We start from the raw sequence: 19,852 nt of genomic DNA on the forward strand, positions 1-19,852 counted from the left end.
TGGAGGTAAATTCCAGGCCAAAATGGGTATGATCAAAAACAAAGATGGCAAGGACCTAACAGAAGAAGAAGAGATCAAGAAAAGGTGGCAAGAATATACAGAAGACCTGTATAGGAAGGATAACAATATCGGGGATAGCTTTGACAGTGTGGTCAGTGAGCCAGAGCCAGACATCCTGAAGAGTGAGGTTGAATGGGCCTTAAGAAGCATTTCTAACAACAAGGCAGCAGGAGACGACGGCATCCCAGCTGAACTGTTCAAAATCTTGCAAGATGATGCTGTCAATGTAATGCATGTAATGCATGCTATATGCCAGCAAATTTGGAAAACACAAGAATGGCCATCAGATTGGAAAAAATCAACTTATATCCCCATACCAAAAAAGGGGAACATGAAGGAATGTTCAAACTATCGAACAGTGGCACTCATTTCACATGCACAAGATCCTGCAAGGTAGACTTCAGCAGTTCATGGAGCGAGAATTGCCAGATGTACAAGCTGGCTTTAGAAAAGGCAGAGGAACTAGAGACCAAATTGCCAATATCTGCTGGATAATGGAAAAAGCCAGGGAGTTTCAGAAAAACATCTATTTCTGTTTTATTGACTATTCTAAAGCCTTTGACTATGTGGACCATAACAAATTGTGGCAAGTTCTTAGTGGTATGGGGATACCAAGTCATCTTGTCTGCCTCCTGAAGAATCTGTATAATGACCAAGCAGCAACAGTAAGAACAGACCACGGAACAACAGACTGGTTTAAGATTGGGAAAGGAGTACGGCAGGGCTGTACACTCTCACCCTACCTATTCAACTTGTACGCAGAACACATCATGCAACATGCTGGGCTTGAGGAATCCAAGGCTGGAGTTAAAATCGCTGGAAGAAACATTAACAATCTCAGATATGCAGATGATACCACTCTGATGGCTGAAAGTGAAGAGGAACTGAGGAGCCTTATGATGAAGGTGAAAGAAGAAAGTGCAAAAGCTGGCTTGCAGCTAAACCTCAAAAAAACCAAGATTATGGCAACCAGCTTGATTGATAACTGGCAAATAGAGGGAGAAAATGTAGAAGCAGTGAAAGACTTTGTATTCCTAGGTGTGGAGATTACTGCAGATGCTGACTGCAGTCAGGAAATCAGAAGACACGTAATTCTTGGGAGAAGAGCAATGACCACTCTCGATCAAATAGTTAAGAGCAGAGACATCACACTGACAACAAAGGTGTGCATAGTTAAAGCAATGGTGTTCCCCGTAGTAACATATGGCTGCAAGAGCTGGACCATAAGGAAGGCTGAGAGAAGGAAGATAGATGCTTTGGAACTGTGGTGTTGGAGGAAAATTCTGAGAGTGCCTTGGACTGCAAGAAGATCAAACCAGTCCATCCTCCAGGAAATTAAGCCAGACTGCTCACTTCAGGGAATGATATTAAAGGCAAAACTGAAATACTTTGGCCACATAATGAGAAGACAGGACACCCTGGAGAAGATGCTGATGCTAGGGAGAGTGGAAGGCAAAAGGAAGAGGGGCCGACCAAGGGCAAGATGGATGGATGATATTCTAGAGGTGACGGACTTGTCCCTGGGGGAGCTGGGGGTGGTGACGACCGACAGGAAGCTCTGGCGTGGGCTGATCCATGAAGTCACGAAGAGTCGGAAGCGACTGAACGAATAAACAACAACAAAAAAGGTTGTAAGACAGATCAATATGATCACTCTACAATGCATACATAAAACAGAATTTTGCCTTCAGTTCTATATATCCTAGAAATATAATGCACAACAAGCATCCAAGGCAGAGGAAAGTCCATCACTCTCTGTTGGCTTTATGCAACAAATAATAAAAATGCCATTGTTATTTCTTAAGCAGAGAGAATTTGGCTCTCCAGAGCAGGCAGTAATTACCCTGATTGATGTACATATAGCAAGTCCCTTATTAAAAGACATGGCTTTCCTGCATAGATACATACATATACACACTTGCATCAATATATTCAATACATTGTCTCTATAAAACTATATTTTATTAAAATTATAACAAATATTAAAGAACTTTCACTATATGTGAATAAATAATAATCATACCACTTTCTTTTATAGATAATTTGGTTACTTTGTCAATTTTCATACACCATGGGAAGAATCTTGATTTCATCCTAAATAAAGTATCTCAAAACTGATTTAAGCATTATAGCAAATAATATTCAGCTTTGTTTAACATACATTCATACTTACATATCCATCATGCTATTCCCTTTCAGGGTAAATATTCTTCTATGTGCAGAAAAAGATTAAGAAATAGTAAGCCAATAAATTTAAGTTATGAGATAAGAAAAACAGAAGGAAATATAGCTAAGTCTATTTACACCCAAATTACTTTTATGTTTCTCTTGACATATACAACTCTTGTTTCATTATAACAGAGTGGTAGAAATATACAAATAGTATTGCTTCTTTGGACAATTCCACTGAACAGATTACATACCATCCACTACCTTTCTACTAGCATTTTTGTGCATCTTAAAATTTCTCCATCCTTTTTCCCATCTCTAATAAATATTCTTTTGTTGTTTATTCGTTTAGTCGCTTCCGACTCTTCGTGACTTCATGGACCAGCCCACGCCAGAACTTCCTGTCGGTCGTCAACACCCCCAGCTCCCCCAGGGACGAGTCCGTCACCTCTAGAATATCATCCATCCATCTTGCCCTTGGTCGGCCCCTCTTCCTTTTGCCTTCCACTCTCCCTAGCATCAGCATCTTCTCCAGGGTGTCCTGCCTTCTCATTATGTGGCCAAAGTATTTCAGTTTTGCCTTTAATATCATTCCCTCAAGTGAGCAGTCTGGCTTTATTTCCTGGAGGATGGACTGGTTGGATCTTCTTGCAGTCCAAGGCACTCTCAGAATTTTCCTCCAACACCACAGTTCAAAAGCATCGATCTTCCTTCGCTCAGCCTTCCTTATTGTATGTTCACACTCTCAACCAATAGATCCCTAAGCAATACATTACCACAAGTATTCCTGATACATTTATCCATTAATAAATGGTCCTACTCCCAGCTCAGTGATGAACCAATTCACTGATCATTCCATTTATTCTCTCACATGCTTTACTTGCATCTTACACAGCTCTAATAGCATTCAACCACCAACCTTCAAGTCCACATGAACACAAAACATTCTGCAATTCAAGTCTATAAACTTATCATAGCTATCTCTAAATCAACAAACTTAGGATAAACCTTTCTCACATTCATACATTTCTCAATGACCTGCTGAAGAGCAAAAGCCCAGCCCCCACACCTCCTGCTCCATCACAGCACTTCCCAAACTTTTCTGTCATCTCTTATATACTTTCAATCAAAAGTCTGTCAAATGCATTCCAAGGCATGTTATTTTCCCTTTTTATAGAACAGTAAGAGCTGTTTCCAATCATGCAGTCCTCACACACACATGAAAGGAAGTCACACAGGTCTAAAGAAGTTTGAGATACTATCACTTTTTGTTTCTGAAATTAAACCAAATTTGAAATTAAAGCAGAAATTGAAAAATATTTTAGAGTAGAAATTACAACAGTTAGAATACCCAAAAATGGAACATCAAAGGATCAAGTTTTAAAAAACATTGAGTTTGCTTCTTTGGACTTCAAGTTGAAATTAATCCTTCAAAAGATTTTATTACAAGTCTATTAGACTCCTCAAAGAAAGTATCAGAAAGGATGGACTGTAGTTTTTCTCTGTTGGCAATGCAAGAAGATTGAGGGTACATTAATTCATGATTTGGTCATGTCCAGTTTTGGTTTTTCTTGAAAGAATATTACAAAATACGTAAGTAGCTATATGGGTAAATGTTTCCAAATGAAAGATGTCAGTGTGATTCTGAATTATATTCCAAAATTATGGAATCTGTTATTGAGGAGGACTGATTATATTGGGAAGAAAAAAACCAAGAGAATTATGCTGAGAGATTGAAAAAGTACTATTATCCTGGATATCAAAGACTGATTCAGGAATTGTGTAATTTATCCATTTTTGGAAAGGCTTTTTTTAACTAATAAAAATGACACAATTTATTTCCCTTTGGCATAGTTTGCATAATATAATCAAGAGCAGAAAAAATGTTACATACAATTTGATACATTGTTATAAAATGAATATGTGGTACATTTAGGTGATTCATATTTATTTAGTATAGTAATAATAATAACAATGTATTAAACTTGCATGCTGCTTGACTCAACAATGAAACAAAGAAATGACAATAAAGTCAATAAAACATAAAACATAAAAATAAAAGATGGCAAGCATGATGAAATGGAGTCTCTCTCCCCCTTGCCAAAGGCCTGGGTGAAGAGCCAGGTCTTCACAGCTCTTCCGATAACAGCGGAGTGGGGGCCATCCGGCTCTCGGGGGGAACCTTGCTCCAGAGGGCAGGCACTGCTATAGAGAAGGGGTGCTTCCAGGGTCACAACAGATGACATTATATGAACTGTATGTCAATTTTTAGGGGTAGTCCTGTTTAATTTTGTAATTACTTTTTATTTTCTTTTTGTTTTGTTATTACAATTTCGTATCCAATAGCTCTCGTGGCCAGGAAATTCCTCTTTATTTGGAGTTTGGCTCTCTTGAAAACTTCTATTCACTGGTTCTTCTCCTACCCTCTGTTATTGACCAACAATCTGGATGTTTTAGGATGGTAAAAAATAAAGCATTGTCATTTTCAGCAGACATCAGTAAGTTGGAACTTAAATTATAAAGAAAATGAATTGAAGGCTTTTGCTTAGTAAATTAGAATATTTGTGTATATCTTAGATTAGAACACAAGCTCTTTACAAAGGAGGCATACAAGAAGAAGAACCATTTTTCTTCAGGGCAATTTGCATTTTATCAGATTGCTTCAATCCACATACAGTCAACACATGTTGCTTTAGATATGGAACTAATGAAGTCTCTCAGACATTCTCTTCCGAGTAAGAGATTCTACAACAACCTTCTGCTGTTATGGTGCCTTCCAGATGTTTTGGACTAACTCTCATAATTCCTAGCCAATGTGGGTAAAAGCAGCAGGCTAAGGAAAGCTGGTATCTCGCTCAGTAATGTAAGCCTCTGTTTTTCCACACAGTTAATTTGTATTGCAGTACTGTAGAACAGAATGCAGACACCAGCAGAAAGTTGTGTGTTGCTTTTCAGGCATTATATAATTACTGAAATAACCTTAATTTGCATGCAATTGGGCATTCAGAAGATTCACATCCTGATTGCTGACATTCTTTCCGGTGCAGCCCTATGTATTAAATCCAGTTGTAGATAAGCATGGATATGTTTATAGCCCTAGACTCACAACAGTTAGAAATATTATATACTAATATCACAACTCTGTACTTGTTTACTCCCATTTACTTGTTTAATTCCCATTACATTCAATGTGTGTATATCTGTCACCCACCTGCCTACGGGTCTTAACTTTGAGTTTACATGTATATATTATGTTGTAAGGTTTGGACATTCGTATCACAGTATGACTAAAATATACAGTTAGTATTTATTGATCATAGTCCAGTCTCACCTAATTCTTTTCAGTCTCAAAACTGCTTCAAGCTGCCTTCAGTCTTAGAAAGCATTTCAAAAGGCATGAAATGTAACATGGAAATTATAGCACAAAACTTTTTAAAATAGCCAACCATATATATCAAAGCTTTGAAAGTAGATCCAGATGTCATGACTCTTCTCTAAGCAATAATTGTTAGAGTTCCTAAAAATGCTTTCAGAGTTGGCCAACTGCCTCTGTAACTGCACCTATTTTTTAATAGCTTTATTCCAGGCCTCCTCTTTGTACTGTAGTCTTGCTTTATGCTCTATAATTGTGGAAAAAGGTTCCAGGTAACAGAATATTAAAATTATTTTCTAGCTCTGGTTTCTATGATTTCCCAGCACCATTTTTAATTTTGGGTTCAGCATTTCCCATTATATTCTACCAACAGGAGATCTGAGCCCAAAACATATACTTTACCAATTTGGTTGACCAGGACTGTCCAGGTTTAAATTTATAGGCTGGCTAAAGACAAACCAATTCCAGTTGCATTAAGTAACTGTGGGTCTTCAAAGAACCAATAAGGATCTGAGTCTTACCAGACTTTACTGGTCCTATGGGATTAAAATGGGGCAAGGCACTGTGAACCAGAAAAGAGCAGTACTAAAAAGGAAAAACACAATTTTCCATTATGTAAGCTTCTGTATATTATACAAATCTTACAACCTACCATGGGTGCTAATTGTAAAATATTCTCAATTCTTAATATAAAGATGTTCTCTATATAGGTTAAGTAAAAGGGATGCAGTGGCACTGCGGGTTAAACCACTGAGCTGCTGAGCTTGCCGATCGGAAGGTCGGCGGTTCGAATCCGCATGACAGGGTGAGCTCCCGTTGCTAGTCCCAGCTCCTGCCAACCTAGCAGTTCAAAAACATGCAAACGTGAGTAGGTTAATAGGTACCGCTTCGGCGGGCAGGTAACGGCGTTCCATTTAGTCATGCCGGCCACATGACCACGGAAGCGTCTATGGACAAACGCCGGCTCTTCGGCTTTGAAACGGAGATGAGCACCGCCCCCTGGAGTCGGACACGACTGGACTTAATGTCAAGGGAAACCTTTACCTTTACTAAAAGGAAACCAGCAATAAATAAGTAGTATAATATGAACATTTAAAAAATACAATAGCTTCTTTGCGCTTCCTACATCCTGTAGATCTGTGTATCTGTATACAAAAAGTATGCTTTTGCTGTCTGGTTTTTTTGACTGCAGCTTTCTAAGATTTGGCTTTCTTGCCTCCTAGTTATTTTCCATTTCTGGTTCCCTTTGTTTTATCTTTAATCACTTGTCTTGGCTGGATTTTTCTTACCCTTTGTAAGACACAAGCTTGATCCAAGTTCCACAGTTCCTTTTTGGCCTCATATTTGCGTAAGTCATCATCCCCATGGCCTTATCCTACCCAACAAACTGTTGGAGGTCCCAGCAAATCAGCATGCCTCATTAGCATGTGGATGAGTTCACTCTAGGATGCAAATTCTCTATGTGCTTCTGGAAGAAGCTGTTTGTTGCCCCTCCCACATTACTCACTTACTCCTTCTTCACCATCCTGGAAGGGAGCATGCAACTGCAGCTCTTTCCATCTCTGGGAGCTATGCTTGAGTGAAGAAGTTCCCCGTTTCTCCATGCAGCCTTCAGCAGCAATGAGGGCCAAGGGTCAATTAAATTTAGGGATAGAAGAACAAGAATAATCTTTTCTTGAATGATGTAACTGGACCAAATGAATAAGACATTCTTTTACTTACTTTTGAACTTACTTCGCCTACGTTTGTAATTCTTTATGCTTGGGTGGGCTAAGTGTGTAAGAGCAGTAACTATATTTCTCTAACATGGTCATCAATGCTATTTTAGATAATATTCTTTTTCTGTGCACTTCTTTCACTGTGTTAAGCTCTGCTCCATTCAGTGGTCCTAGCTGTCCACTAATGGCTTCACAAACTCTATGTTTAAATGATTTGCATCTTTTATATTGGGAATACCTACCAGTTTCAATCCTAGAAACTCAATCAAATCTTGACCATTTATTACACAATATTTAGCATAACTGGATTAAGAAAGTAGTAAGAATTTGGCACATGGACAAAGAAATCCTGCATTCCAGTTTCATTTAGAATAAAAAGGAGATAAATAAGGTATCCACAATATATTTCACACTTACATCCAACTCCTGGTCAAATGCAAGAGATGTCATAAAACAGGTACTTTAGCACTCACTTCCCATAAATAGAAAATGCTTGCTTCTCCAGAAGTCTCTTACTGCTACTCATCTGGTTACTGATATACCACTAGATAAATTTACCTAAAAGTAAAATTCACACATCTATATTAAAATATCATGAGACCTGCCATGGCTGATTAGCAACAATGAATCATCCATACTGTTTATTAAAGATTCAATGAAATCACTTGCACTGATTTATAGACAGGCACAGTTGTAAGTAGTGGCTAGATAAATGTATTTTAAAAAATCTATCCAGATAAGTAAAACTAGACAACTCTGCTGACAAGCAATTGTGATTACATTATGCCTGTTCAGAAGTTTTTTTCCTGTAAGATGTCATAATAAAATTGCAATTGAAAAACCAAGTTAGGACTAACTGGGGTATAATTATGTCAAGAAATCAAAACAGGATTAAATGAGTTATAATTATTTCAGGCTTTCCAAAGTAAAAGTGTAGTTTTTATATATGATGATCTGGACCATAACATAGGGGCAGAAGTTAGAAATGATAATCAAATATAAAGAAACCATGAAGTATTTAAATTAATAGGCATACACTATTATTACAAAAATAGAAAAATATGCTCTCAAATCCTAAAACATCTTGCATGAATTAAATACTTGTGACCCCAGATCTCAAAAATACCCTTATGCTTTTATTTTATTTTAATTACAACAAAGCTATTGACACTTTTTAGAGACCACAGCAACATTTTCATATATTTAAAAATAAAGTAAATTTACAATCCCAAGCAAAGGAAAAGAGAGAGAAAATCTAACTACAAAGAAATAATGAGATAAAAGGAGAAATAAAAAATTAAGAAATGGCACTAAGAATCAAAATACGTTCTTAAAAGCACTAATCAGAAGCCCACAACTTCCAAAATTATAAATTCAGACAGGTTCAGTAGGCATTATTTACAAATATCAATTCAGCAAATTGATTCCTTTATAGGATTTCAGTTGTATTGATTTCAGGTCAGTATTCTTAGAGGGGTTTACAATAAAGATACTAAAATATACTGTATTTTTTGCTCTTCTCCTTTTTTGCTAAAGGAGTTTTGTAGGTTTAGCAATGAAATGCTGAACTTGAAAACACTATCATGGACATACCCAGAGTCATTGGGAGTCGGGTGGCATACAAGTTCAATAAATTATTATTATTACAGGTAGTCCTTACTTACTACCTTGTTTAGCAACTGTTCGAAATTACAATGGTTGGAAAAAAAAACAGCTTTGCATACCAATCCTTGTATTTACGGCTGTTGTAGCTTCCTCAGTCACATGATTGCCGTTCAGGTGTTCACAACCTACATGCATTTATGACTGTTGCAGAGTCCTGGGGTTACATGATCACTATTTGTGAACTTCACCACCAGCAGAATTAGAAGCAGAATTAATAGAGAACACAGAAGTGAAATTGCAAGTCGTGGTCACATGTCTCACTTAGCGACTTCAGTGATTGACTTAACAACGGAAATGGAAGTGACTTCGTAAGACCAGCATAGTCATGTGACCTTTTTTGCTTAGTGATGGAGTTGCCAGTCCCAATTGTGGTCAGTAAGCAAGGGATACCTGTATCATTATTATACCAGATAGAAAGGAGTTGGACACTTTTCTTGGGTGGCTGGGGATGAGATTTTCATTACTTGGGGTGGGAGGTAATGACTGCAGTGAATGGGACCAGGATTTTCCATATTTTTCTAAGTACTATAATTTGACTGTTTTTTCCATCATATGAAGCCAATTATTAGGTTTACACTTCAGTTTTTATGCACTCTCCCATAACAAAATGGCAGAAAACATGCCAATGATTTTCAGCAACTTTGGTCAAGGAAGCTTCAAGAGCTACAGAAGGAGCTCAAAGTCTACCCTTATGATATAATGTTTATACTAGTACACACATAAAGAAGAGATTAAAGGGGATAGAAATCAACTGAGACCCAATCCAAATCCTAAAATTTGATTCAAATCTGTGATTTGAAATTCAGAGGGAGTAAGTTTTGAATCAATTCAATATTCAATTTGATAAGCAATTTGACTGAAGACTTTAATGAAGGGGCATCAATACAACAGTGGACCCTTTAGATGGTACATTCTTTAGAAGACTAACTTCCAAACATTCAGCTTATATTTTTTGTAGTGAAAGTCGTTACTCTTTCAGGATTTCTTTCTGACAAACTGCTCTGGAATTTCCAGGCAATCTCCCATCCAAATACTAACCAGGCTGACCCTGTTTTAATTCTGAGATTAGCCAAGATCAGCTAGTTATTGAAGCCATTTAGAGGCCTGCTAGAACCACAGAATGAAGCAGAGCTTAACACAGCTGAGAAGCTGGCACAGAAAAAGATTATCTTAAAATAGTTTTAATGAGGACATCAGAGAAACACAGGTTATTGATCTTACACATTCAGCCCTCCCAAACATGAAGAATTACACGCTTAGACAGATTAGGTTAAGTTAAAGAATATGTTACTCATTTTAATTCTTTGGTTCTGTTACATCCATTTTGGTGGAAAAGATGAAGGTCCTTTGTTCTTCTTTTCTTTCTAAATACTTAGTTTGCCCTAAACTCTCAGCCCTATTTGCTGCCAAGGGCTGCGTGGAAGAAAGGGGCAGAATCCTTCATCAAGGCCCAAGCACATGGCCCTGATGAATGGAGAGCAGAGCAGCATGGAAGCATGGGTGGAAGGAGGAGGAAGAGAGAGAGGAAGTGGGAGGGCAACAAACAGCTTCCTCAACAGCATGGAGAATCTGCATCCTAGAGCAACCATCTATATGCTAATGAGGCATGCTGGATTTGCCAGGACTTCCAACAGTTATTACATTACCAATAATTTGCTAGTGACTAATACGCAATTTTTTTATTTTATAACCTACTTAAGAAAATACAATCTGGAACGCTTTTACTTCATTGCATAAAATGGGATGTTATCACACAGCAGAACATAAAGGAAATTTCAAAGTTACTGGAAAGCTCATGCAGACAGCTAATGCTAACCAGAAGATCACAGGCTTTGCATTAAGGCATTTTTGATTTAGCCCTGAGCAACTCCAAAGAGTTCTGAGCAAACTTTTGATGAAAATCCACCAAACCAATTGTTATCAATACAACCAGATCAGGATTTTTTATAGTTGCATTGGGATGTATACTACAAATGCTGCTGCACTCTCCAAGGAAATGGATCTGAAGAATCCTACAGAGAAGTTATTACTAATGTCGGGTTTGTGGATGAAAACAAAGGTGACTTAGCCCTCATGAAATATTTATTTATTTACAGAACTTATATGGCTATCTATCTCATATAATGATTCCAGGAGACTCACAACAATCCATAAAACAAAGACAAAAACAAAAATACCCTTCCCCCCCAACCACCAGACCAAACAGTCCCCCAGCTCAACCCACATCCTAGCCCAGTGCTTGGGGGAAGAGCCAGGTCTTCATGGCCATCCAGAAGACTAAAAGACTGGTCTGGTGCAATTCTGGAATGCTTGTATTATTTAACAGTGTATTAACATGCTACAGGAATATGCAAGCTGCTATAAACAGTGCTTTTCACCCATTAGAAGAAAGGCTGAATCTCCTGTTTTGTAGCCATAACTCTGTAAAGAATCCAGGTTGAACATTTTGATCAGTGTATAGATCAGTTTGCCTTTTCCAAAAAAAAAAAAAGAGTAAATGTTCTTCATGTAACATATTTTATATGGAATTGGGCAAATAATTTTTGCAAATATTATGCATTCTGGGTCTTAAGACATGCATTTTGTGCACTCTTCTCTGAGAAAAGAAATTGTATGCATTTTAATTAGACAATTACATCCCACCATTCAGACAAATGCAAATATGAACACATAATTAAACAATTCAGAAAATTCACAAATACAAACATAAAGCATTTTTCTTATGTTTGGTAAGGTAACACATTAATGCCAGTGTTTTACTTGATAACAGTCCAATTTTCCCAACTTGGAAATACATTTTTTCCAGGGGTCAAAACAGCTCTTTCTAAATTTGTACTGAACAACAACTGTTAATTGTGCTATTTTTCCCCCTTTTCCTTCCTGACACAGCTGGCAAATTTATATATATTAAAAGCCTAGAAAACAAAAGTAGCACAATACATAAGGAAGGATCCAAGACAGGCTGTCTCTCTTTAATCAGAAAGTAATATACACTCGACAAGGTCAGGAAATGGAAATTGGTTTGAAGAGTTAGTTATACTACTTGAAGTAATAAAAGTTAACAAGTAATAGAAATACCAAATAACTGATACACTGTACACCACAGCTTCAGCCAAGCCCGGTCTATTCATGGCTGCTTTCGCATAGAAAAAGAAAACTATGAAGGGTTAATGATCAAATTAAGTGCCTATCAGAAACCCAATGCCTTCTAAAGGCCAGTTATCAATCCAAGGACACTTACTTCAGTGTCCTTGAAGAAGCTGCAATGGCATGAGTAAGCAAGATCTGAACCACATCAAACTACAAAGCAAACAGTAGAAAACATTGCAGGAGTAAAACTCTTTCTCTTCCTCTGCAATTCCTTATTTGGCCTCCTGCGCAACACAGCATCCCAAAATCTATTCTATAAGCCAACACTTTTCTTGTAACGATCATACCGTTTATTATCCTGTTGTCAAAGTGGGTCCCTCACTTTCTCAAAATCAGGAAAAATTACACCACCAAATAGAAAACAGAAGATGGAGGAGGGGAACGGCTAAGAGGAAGGAAGAAAACCCCCGAAGTTTACACGGAGGCGGCGGGAGAGGCTCTTGCCTGCCAAAGCAATGGAACAACCCCCGGACCTGCGGTTTTCCCCCTTCAGGGCATTGCAGCAAGTCCAAAAGAAAAAACAAAAGCAGTTTGGGAAGGTTTGGATGCAAGGCATCTAGTAATTCCCCTCCCCACTTTATAATTTATGCGTGTAAAAGGAACAAGAATGTTCCCTAACACACAAAGACGCACGAAGAAAGAGGGAGAGGAGAGGATATCAGGCTTCTGAAAGTGTTTTGCTCCCAATGAATGCATGTGCAAAAAAACAAAACAAACAAACGCCTCCTTCCCAGCCAGTCACCCAACCAGTAAGGGGTCCCGTGCACGAACAATGCAAACAGCCCCGCTTCCTTTCCGTGCTGGAAACCCACAGCAGGCAGCCGAGCGATAAAAGGACTGGCAGATTTATCTGCCCGCTCGCTTTGGGTTCAGTCAAATGGAAGGAAACGGCTTCTGCAAGAGCAAACCACGCCGCCTGGCAGAAGAACCAGGTTTCTACAAGATGCCGCAGTTCCAGCACCTTAGAAAGCCCGCTCGGTTACAGCTGCTAAGTTTGGGGCTCAGAGGCTTGCTCTGCACAGGCGGGAAACGGTAGAGGCGAAGGCTGGTCTGGGTTGCAGAGGTCGCGTGTGTGCTTAAGGCGCGAGTTTTCCCCGTCGGTTAGACAGAAACTCCTGCGATCACCGGCTGCCAAACCCGTTTGCAGGATCCCAGTTTTTCTCTCCAACCGTTCCGGCACGGAATCTGCCGGAGGTAGACTGCATAATCTCGCTGCCTTCCCCCCCCCCCCTGTTCCCACACGGTCACACAAATACCCGGAAGGCTGGAATCTGAGTCGATCAAAGCAGAACTTCAGACTGCAAGCCTACGCGGGATTCCCTTACGAACGAATCCCACTGAAATCAATAGGCAAACTCACTTCCTTAAAAAGGCGTGTGCCTGGGATTCTTCCAGCAGGAACAACCTGCATGCTCGTAGGTTACACGGCGTGATCCCGTCTGCAAGCGCAGAGTAGGAGCCGCACTTTCCCCAAAACACTCACGCGAAGCAGAGTCGTCCCCCGCCGCACCTCGCCCCATTCCAAGTTGAATTACCCGGAGGAAAGTTGGCGAAGTAAAAGCCGCCCGCATTCTCACCGCCTCCTCGCTCCCCAAATCCCTTCGATACAATGAATGGAGAGCGGCCGCACAGCTGTGGCTCCCCCTTCCCGACTTACCCACTGTCCATGGGCGCTGCTCCGCTGGTGCGCAGACACCCGTCCTGGCCAGTAAATTCCCTGAGCCAGGAAGGAAGCGCCCCCGAGCGCGCATACGCGGACCCTTTCGGGTCACCTCGGCCCCCGCGTCCTCCCCGCCAGGCCTCGGCACGGCCAGTCCAGAAGGGCGGCTGCTCTTCCCGCGGGAGGGAAGGAGCGTGTAAAAGCGAGGCTGCCTCGCTCTGCCCTGCCTTGCCCTGGGCCAGCCCACTCGACACTGACGTCCCCCCGCCTGCCCCCTCCTTCCCTCCCCGGCCCACCAAGATTAAAGGCGATGGGGGTCGGCGGCGGGACAAAATGAAGGGAGGGCTCGGAAAGCGAAAGGAGGCGGCCGCCCTTCGGAAGAACCGACCCCGAGAGCGGGAGAGGGAATCTCCCCACCGACAGACGAGGGAGGGGGCGGGGAGGACGTGGAAGAGGGTGGAGGAGGATCCGCGGAGGGCGCTCTGCCGGGCAGCGCCGGGTTGTGCGGGCAAGTGCCGGGGGAGGCAGCCGAGCGCTCCAGCGTTTTCCCGCTGGGGAAAGAGAGTTGCAGCTGGGGTCGCCCGCTCACGCGCGGCGAGGGCGCAGGGGGACCGGGGTTCGCCCAAACACAGGGAGAGAAGCCTTGGTGAGGAGGAGGGACAGCGGTACCGGTTGGCACGGAACACAGGGACCGGCATGCCTGAGGGAGTAGTTCACTTCTTGAGGTTAAAAAAAAAGGGGGGTGAAGACGTCTGCAGAGGGGAAGGGAGGGGGGTCAGTGAGCTCCTCAAACAGCCCGCAAGGGCTATATCCGGCTGCGCCTAGTTAGAGCTGGCCAACCGTACTTTAATGCGAGCCCCGTGCGAACGCAGCCCGTGGGATTCGTTTACCAGTCTGTCGGGAGGATCCAGAAATGTTGGTTACTTGCTTAGACCGTGGTTAAGTTTAAGCATGGGGGGAACAGCTCCGAGCCCTACAAGATATATTGGTATCGCATTTCGCAGAATAGTGCTGGAGGTCCTGGGAATTGTGTCTAGCACGCCTGGAGGGCCCTGGTTGGGGAAGCAGCGAGAAGGCGGCTTTCTCGCGAAGCCGCAGCAACCTGAGGATTGTTTTGCTGAGGGAGGGACGAAAGTAAGTGGAGCCTCGGCCCTGTAAGGTTGCGTGTATGAGAGCAAGCGCGCCTGTCCTGCCTACGTAAAAGGGGAAAAGGGTCATCTTCGGAACAAGTTTTGGAAGGAGCAGCCGCTAGGATCCCGTCTTGGACCGGCGAGACGGAGGGCTGGCCCTGCGGCGCAGCCCAAGCAGAGCCTCCCGAGAGACGCAGGACGAGGTCAGCCGCTGCCTGTTGGCCGCGGGAGGCCCCGCCGGGCGGGGAGGAGTGAGCGCGGCAGACACAATAAAGGGTTCACGCCTGCAGCACAGCGCGGGAGAGAGCGGAGGGCTGGAGAAGCCTAGCGCGCCGCAGGGGTGGCGGAACTCCGGGGCCTGGCTCCTGCCGCTGATTAAGCGCGCGCTCGAGGGAGAGGGCCTGGAAGATGCCGCCGCAAGGCCGGCCTGGTGGGAAATTTAGGACGGAGACGGAGGAAGGGAAAGTAAGGCTGTTGCTGTGTAAGGAGTTCCCGACAGAATTATTCTGGGCGGGAGAGTGGGACGTAGCCACGCGCGCGCACGTTAAAGGCCCTGCTTGAGTGCCTGCCTGCCAAGAATGCTGTTAAGTATCACATGGAGAGAAAAATAACATCTTAAGATGGCTCCACTATTGATATGTTCACTCTCTCCATGCTTTTGGTTTCTATGGTTTACTTTATATTTTTTTAAAAATAGTTTTATATTTTTATAATAATCGTATTTATATAATTGTTTTTATGTGATGTTCCACATCCTCCCTGCCCCTTCCCTTGCCTTTACAAGACAGATTTTATGGGAAGCAGTGTATAAATAAATAAAATCAATATTTCTATTAGTTGGTTCCAAAAAAATGACTGATTGCCATGCTATACATCACAACATACCGCATGTACTCACAAATAAGGTGAGAATTTTAGGTGCCAAAATTGGGATAGGCTTATCCACAAGTACATACAGTAATACTTTAAAGTATCTGTATATCTTGTATATACTCAGATAACCCTATCCACAGATAAGCTGACCCTTGAATTTTTAACCAAAATACCATGAAAAATGGATAATCCACGGATTACCCATGGATAAACCAACTGTGAAAATTAAAACATACAAAAATTTTGAGGGTTGGTTTATCAGTGGGTGGCACATTTCTCATGGTATTTTGGTCAAAAATTCGAGGGTTGGCTTATCTGTGAAGCCAATTCAGTGGCCTGCTAGAACCACTGAAACGGAGCATAACACAGCTTAGAAGTTGGTACAGAAAAAGGCAACTATCTTAGATAGCTTCAGTGAGCATGCCAGAGAAACACAGGTTATTGCTCTTACACATTCGGCCCTCCCAAACATAAAGAATCACGTGCTTAGACACATTCAGTTAAGAAGTAAAAAGAGGCTTACTGACTTTATTCTTTGTTGCTTCTGCTACATCCATCTTGGTGGAAAAAGATGAAGTTCCTTTGTTCTTCTTTTCTTTCTAATTACATAGTTTGCTCTAAACTCTCAGCCCTACAACTACCAAGAGGTATGTGAAAGAAAGGGGCAGAATCCCTCATCAAGGCCCAAGCACATGGCCCTGATGAAGAGAGTAGGATCCATGCTGCCTCTCCCTGGGTGGAGAAGGGAGGAAGTGGGAGTGGCAACAGCCAGCTTCCTCAGAGTTGCATTTTGGGCAACTTAATTTACATGTTAATGAGGCATGCTGGATTTGCCAAAACTTCCAACAATCTGCAGATGGATTTATAGGTATATAAAGTACCATGTATCTTACAATCTTTTCAAACAGTATTTCCTTCTCCCCTACATAGGGGTATTAGAAGGGGGACTCAGAAAAGTCAAGATGGTTGCAATGCTTAAATTAGTGTAAACTAACGAATATTGAATGTTTTACTTCAGATACTGGAATAAGATGGACTGTAACATTTGTCAAATAATTCCCCATATCTTAGCTCCTCCCAAGGTCAGTACTGAGATCATAGTCTCACAACAGAATTCTCTGGTATACTGGTATACTGACAGGGAAAAGGTTATATCAGACTAAAATTACACATATGTTTCGCAGGCAGGATCCCAATCGAGATACTACATTCCTGTTTGTTCTTATCATAAACTGCCTTGAGTCTTAGAAGTAGGCACTATATAAACATTTGTATAAATGAATACCTTAGTAATATAATGTGAGATAATCAAATAGTAAGGATCTTTCAAATATCCCATAAAAGGTCCACAATTTATTTGTTGTCATTATGCCATAATCTGAATCAGATTATTTTGTTCTGGTGGCTATGTACTATTACATAAATTAGAGCTATAATAATTGTGCAAAGATGTATTTTGGAATAAATCAGCAAAAGTCCCAATTGTTTCCCCCATCTGTTTCACTGTTGGATATTTGCAAACAGTGCCAATTACTTTCAGGAAGCGGTCCATGAATAGTTCCCCTAGATCAGTGTTTAAGATCAACGAGTTTAAGATGGCTGGGGAAATTCTGGGAATTGAAGTTCACACATCTTAAACTTGCTGAGGTTGAGAAACGCTGCCCTAGGTAAACAGCATTTCCAGACAAGCCAAATACCAAAGTTACACCTTTCTAGAGCATATTACTCCTGCAAAGAGTAAAAGTTAAATAAGATAATGGCAACAATTAAGAACTGACATAAACTGTACTGCATATGTATATATTCCAATTACATTGATACTTTAGTAAGTTCGTACTAAATCTATTATTTATTCTAAGTCAAAATACTTTATTATTTTATTAAAATCTTTTTTGTTTCATGCTAATGCCAAACTATTAACTCCTGAACCCCCTCATTCTATTAACCATTTACTATAGCTCATTTTAGAATTAGTCAATATATAAGCAGTCTCAATCACAGTAACTCTCGGCAACCTGCAACAAGAGCATATATATGTGTTTATACATGGCAACCAGCTTGATTAATAACTGGCAAACGGAGAAAACGTAGAAGCAGTGAAAGAGTTTGTATTTCTAGGCGTCAAGATGACTGCAGATGCTGACTGCAGTCAGGAAATCAGAAGACGTTTAATCCTTGGGAGAAGAGCAATGACAAATCTCGATAAAATAGTTAAGAGCAGAGACATCGCACTGACAACAAAGGCCCGCATAGTTAAAGCAATGGTGTTCCCTGTAGTAACATATGGCTGCGAGAGCTGGACCATAAGGAAGGCTGAGAGAAGGAAGATCAATGCTTTTGAACTGTGGTGTTGGAGGAAAATTCTGAGAGTGCCTTGGACTGCAAGAAGATCAAACTAGTCCATCCTCCAGGAAATTAAGCCAGACTGCTCACTTGAGGGAATGATATTAAAGGCCAAACTGAAATACCTTGGCCACATAATGAGAAGACAGGACACTCTGGAGAAGATGCTGATGCTAGGGAGAGTGGAAGGCAAACGGAAGAGGGGCCGACCAAGGGCAAGGAGGATGGATGATATTCTAGAGGTGACGGACTCGTCCCTGGGGGAGCTGTGGGTGGTGACGACCGACTGGAAGCTCTGGCGTGGTCTGGCCCATGAAGTCACGAAGAGTTGGAAGTGACTGAATGAATAAACAACAAAATACAATCAGGTTTCAAATAAACATTTCCATCCCCCGTCTCTACCTCTAGATGCTGTCTGAATTAAAGTATACATTGAAGTGGGTTGTATTGCTCAACACAGATTGGTTTAGGTTCATCTCATGAAGTATGAGAAATGGGTATGATATTGCAGCCATAATTTAACATTTTCAGCAATAGGATTTATTTGGAACTGTCAAATCTAGATCTAACCAGAAATGAAACCTGAAACAAGTCTCATCTGGTTGATACAAAATACTGCAACAGGTTGGTCAAATACAGAATATTATTAAATCCTTATATTTCTAATACTCCATCAAGTAGTATAAACCAATCTATGGATCCTTCCTCTGGAGCAATGACCTTGCTTTCATGGCAATGCACCTAGGTTTATAGCCAAAATTAAGCTATATATTAAGCTGCTTCACTTACAATCTATCAGTTTACATATTCACACATACTTGTCATGCGCTGCCTGCCTCTGAATAACACTCAGACACTGGTTCGTGGATCAGGCTCTGATTTATTTGCAGGGCAGGTACAGCGTTGGTAGAAAAAAGCTGAGAGTGACAGGAGCGCGCCGGTGCGGGGTTTAAATACCCCGCGCCGGTCAGCGCCCCCTCGCTCGCGGTCACGTCACCCCCCTTTGTCCAATACGTTGCCCTGCCGGTGGGTGAGGGTTTCCGGGATCGCCCATCATCAGGTTTTCCATTCCTCTGCTGATTGCTTTCAGCTGGGCGATCCCCGTTGTATTGGCGCTGATGGCTTGGGTGTGCTCCGTGATCCGTTTAGTTATTGTTTGTTGGCCGTTAGTCGTTGTGGGTTGATGGCTACTTATCTTGCACCCCTTCACCTATTTCCTTGCCATTGTCATGTGTGCCATTGCGCTGATGACTTTAGCTCAACGGCACTCATGACATACTGCCCCCTTTCCGAATAGTGTTCCCCCCCGGTTTTCTGGGTTTTTTCCGTGGAGCTGTCAAAACGCCACTTTTTTTTTTTTTTCAAAGTTCCCGCCGGAGTAGTTGTCGCCCCTCCCTTTGCTCCTCCCTCTACCACGTGCCTTCCCAGGGTGTGTCCATGGTGCGCATGCTCGGGTCCTGACCTGGCGTGCGCATGCTCCAGCCACACCCTGTTTGTTTGGCTCAGTTCGGCGAGGAGAGAGGCGTGGCTGGTCGGGTGCTTCTCAGCTCCAGGTAGGGCCCTTCTTTTTTCTTATTTAAAGTGCGTCGCCTTTGTTGTGTCTCCTGGGCGTTGCCCCCAGGTTGCCCTGTTGACTTGCTTGCCACTCCCCCGCGGCCGGGGGGGCGGGGGGACGGTGCTGGCGAACGTTTGTCACCACCCCGTGGGCCCG

The 19,852-nt window shown here is 41.8% G+C and overlaps 1 protein-coding gene across 2 annotated transcripts in view; it reads right to left on the bottom strand.

Annotated features, from left to right (window-relative positions):
- LHFPL2 (LHFPL tetraspan subfamily member 2) overlaps positions 1-14,198 on the bottom strand; it is a 109,831-nt gene extending 95,633 nt beyond the window's left edge. For both annotated transcript variants that reach the window (XM_063295560.1, XM_063295559.1), the window contains exon 1: positions 13,793-14,198. The gene's annotated coding sequence lies outside the window, so the exon portion shown is untranslated. The remainder of the gene's footprint in view (positions 1-13,792) is intronic.
- Positions 14,199-19,852: the final 5,654 nt, after the last annotated feature.

Source organism: Candoia aspera, chromosome 2, assembly GCF_035149785.1.
Source record: "Candoia aspera isolate rCanAsp1 chromosome 2, rCanAsp1.hap2, whole genome shotgun sequence".
NCBI lineage: Eukaryota > Metazoa > Chordata > Lepidosauria > Squamata > Boidae > Candoia > Candoia aspera.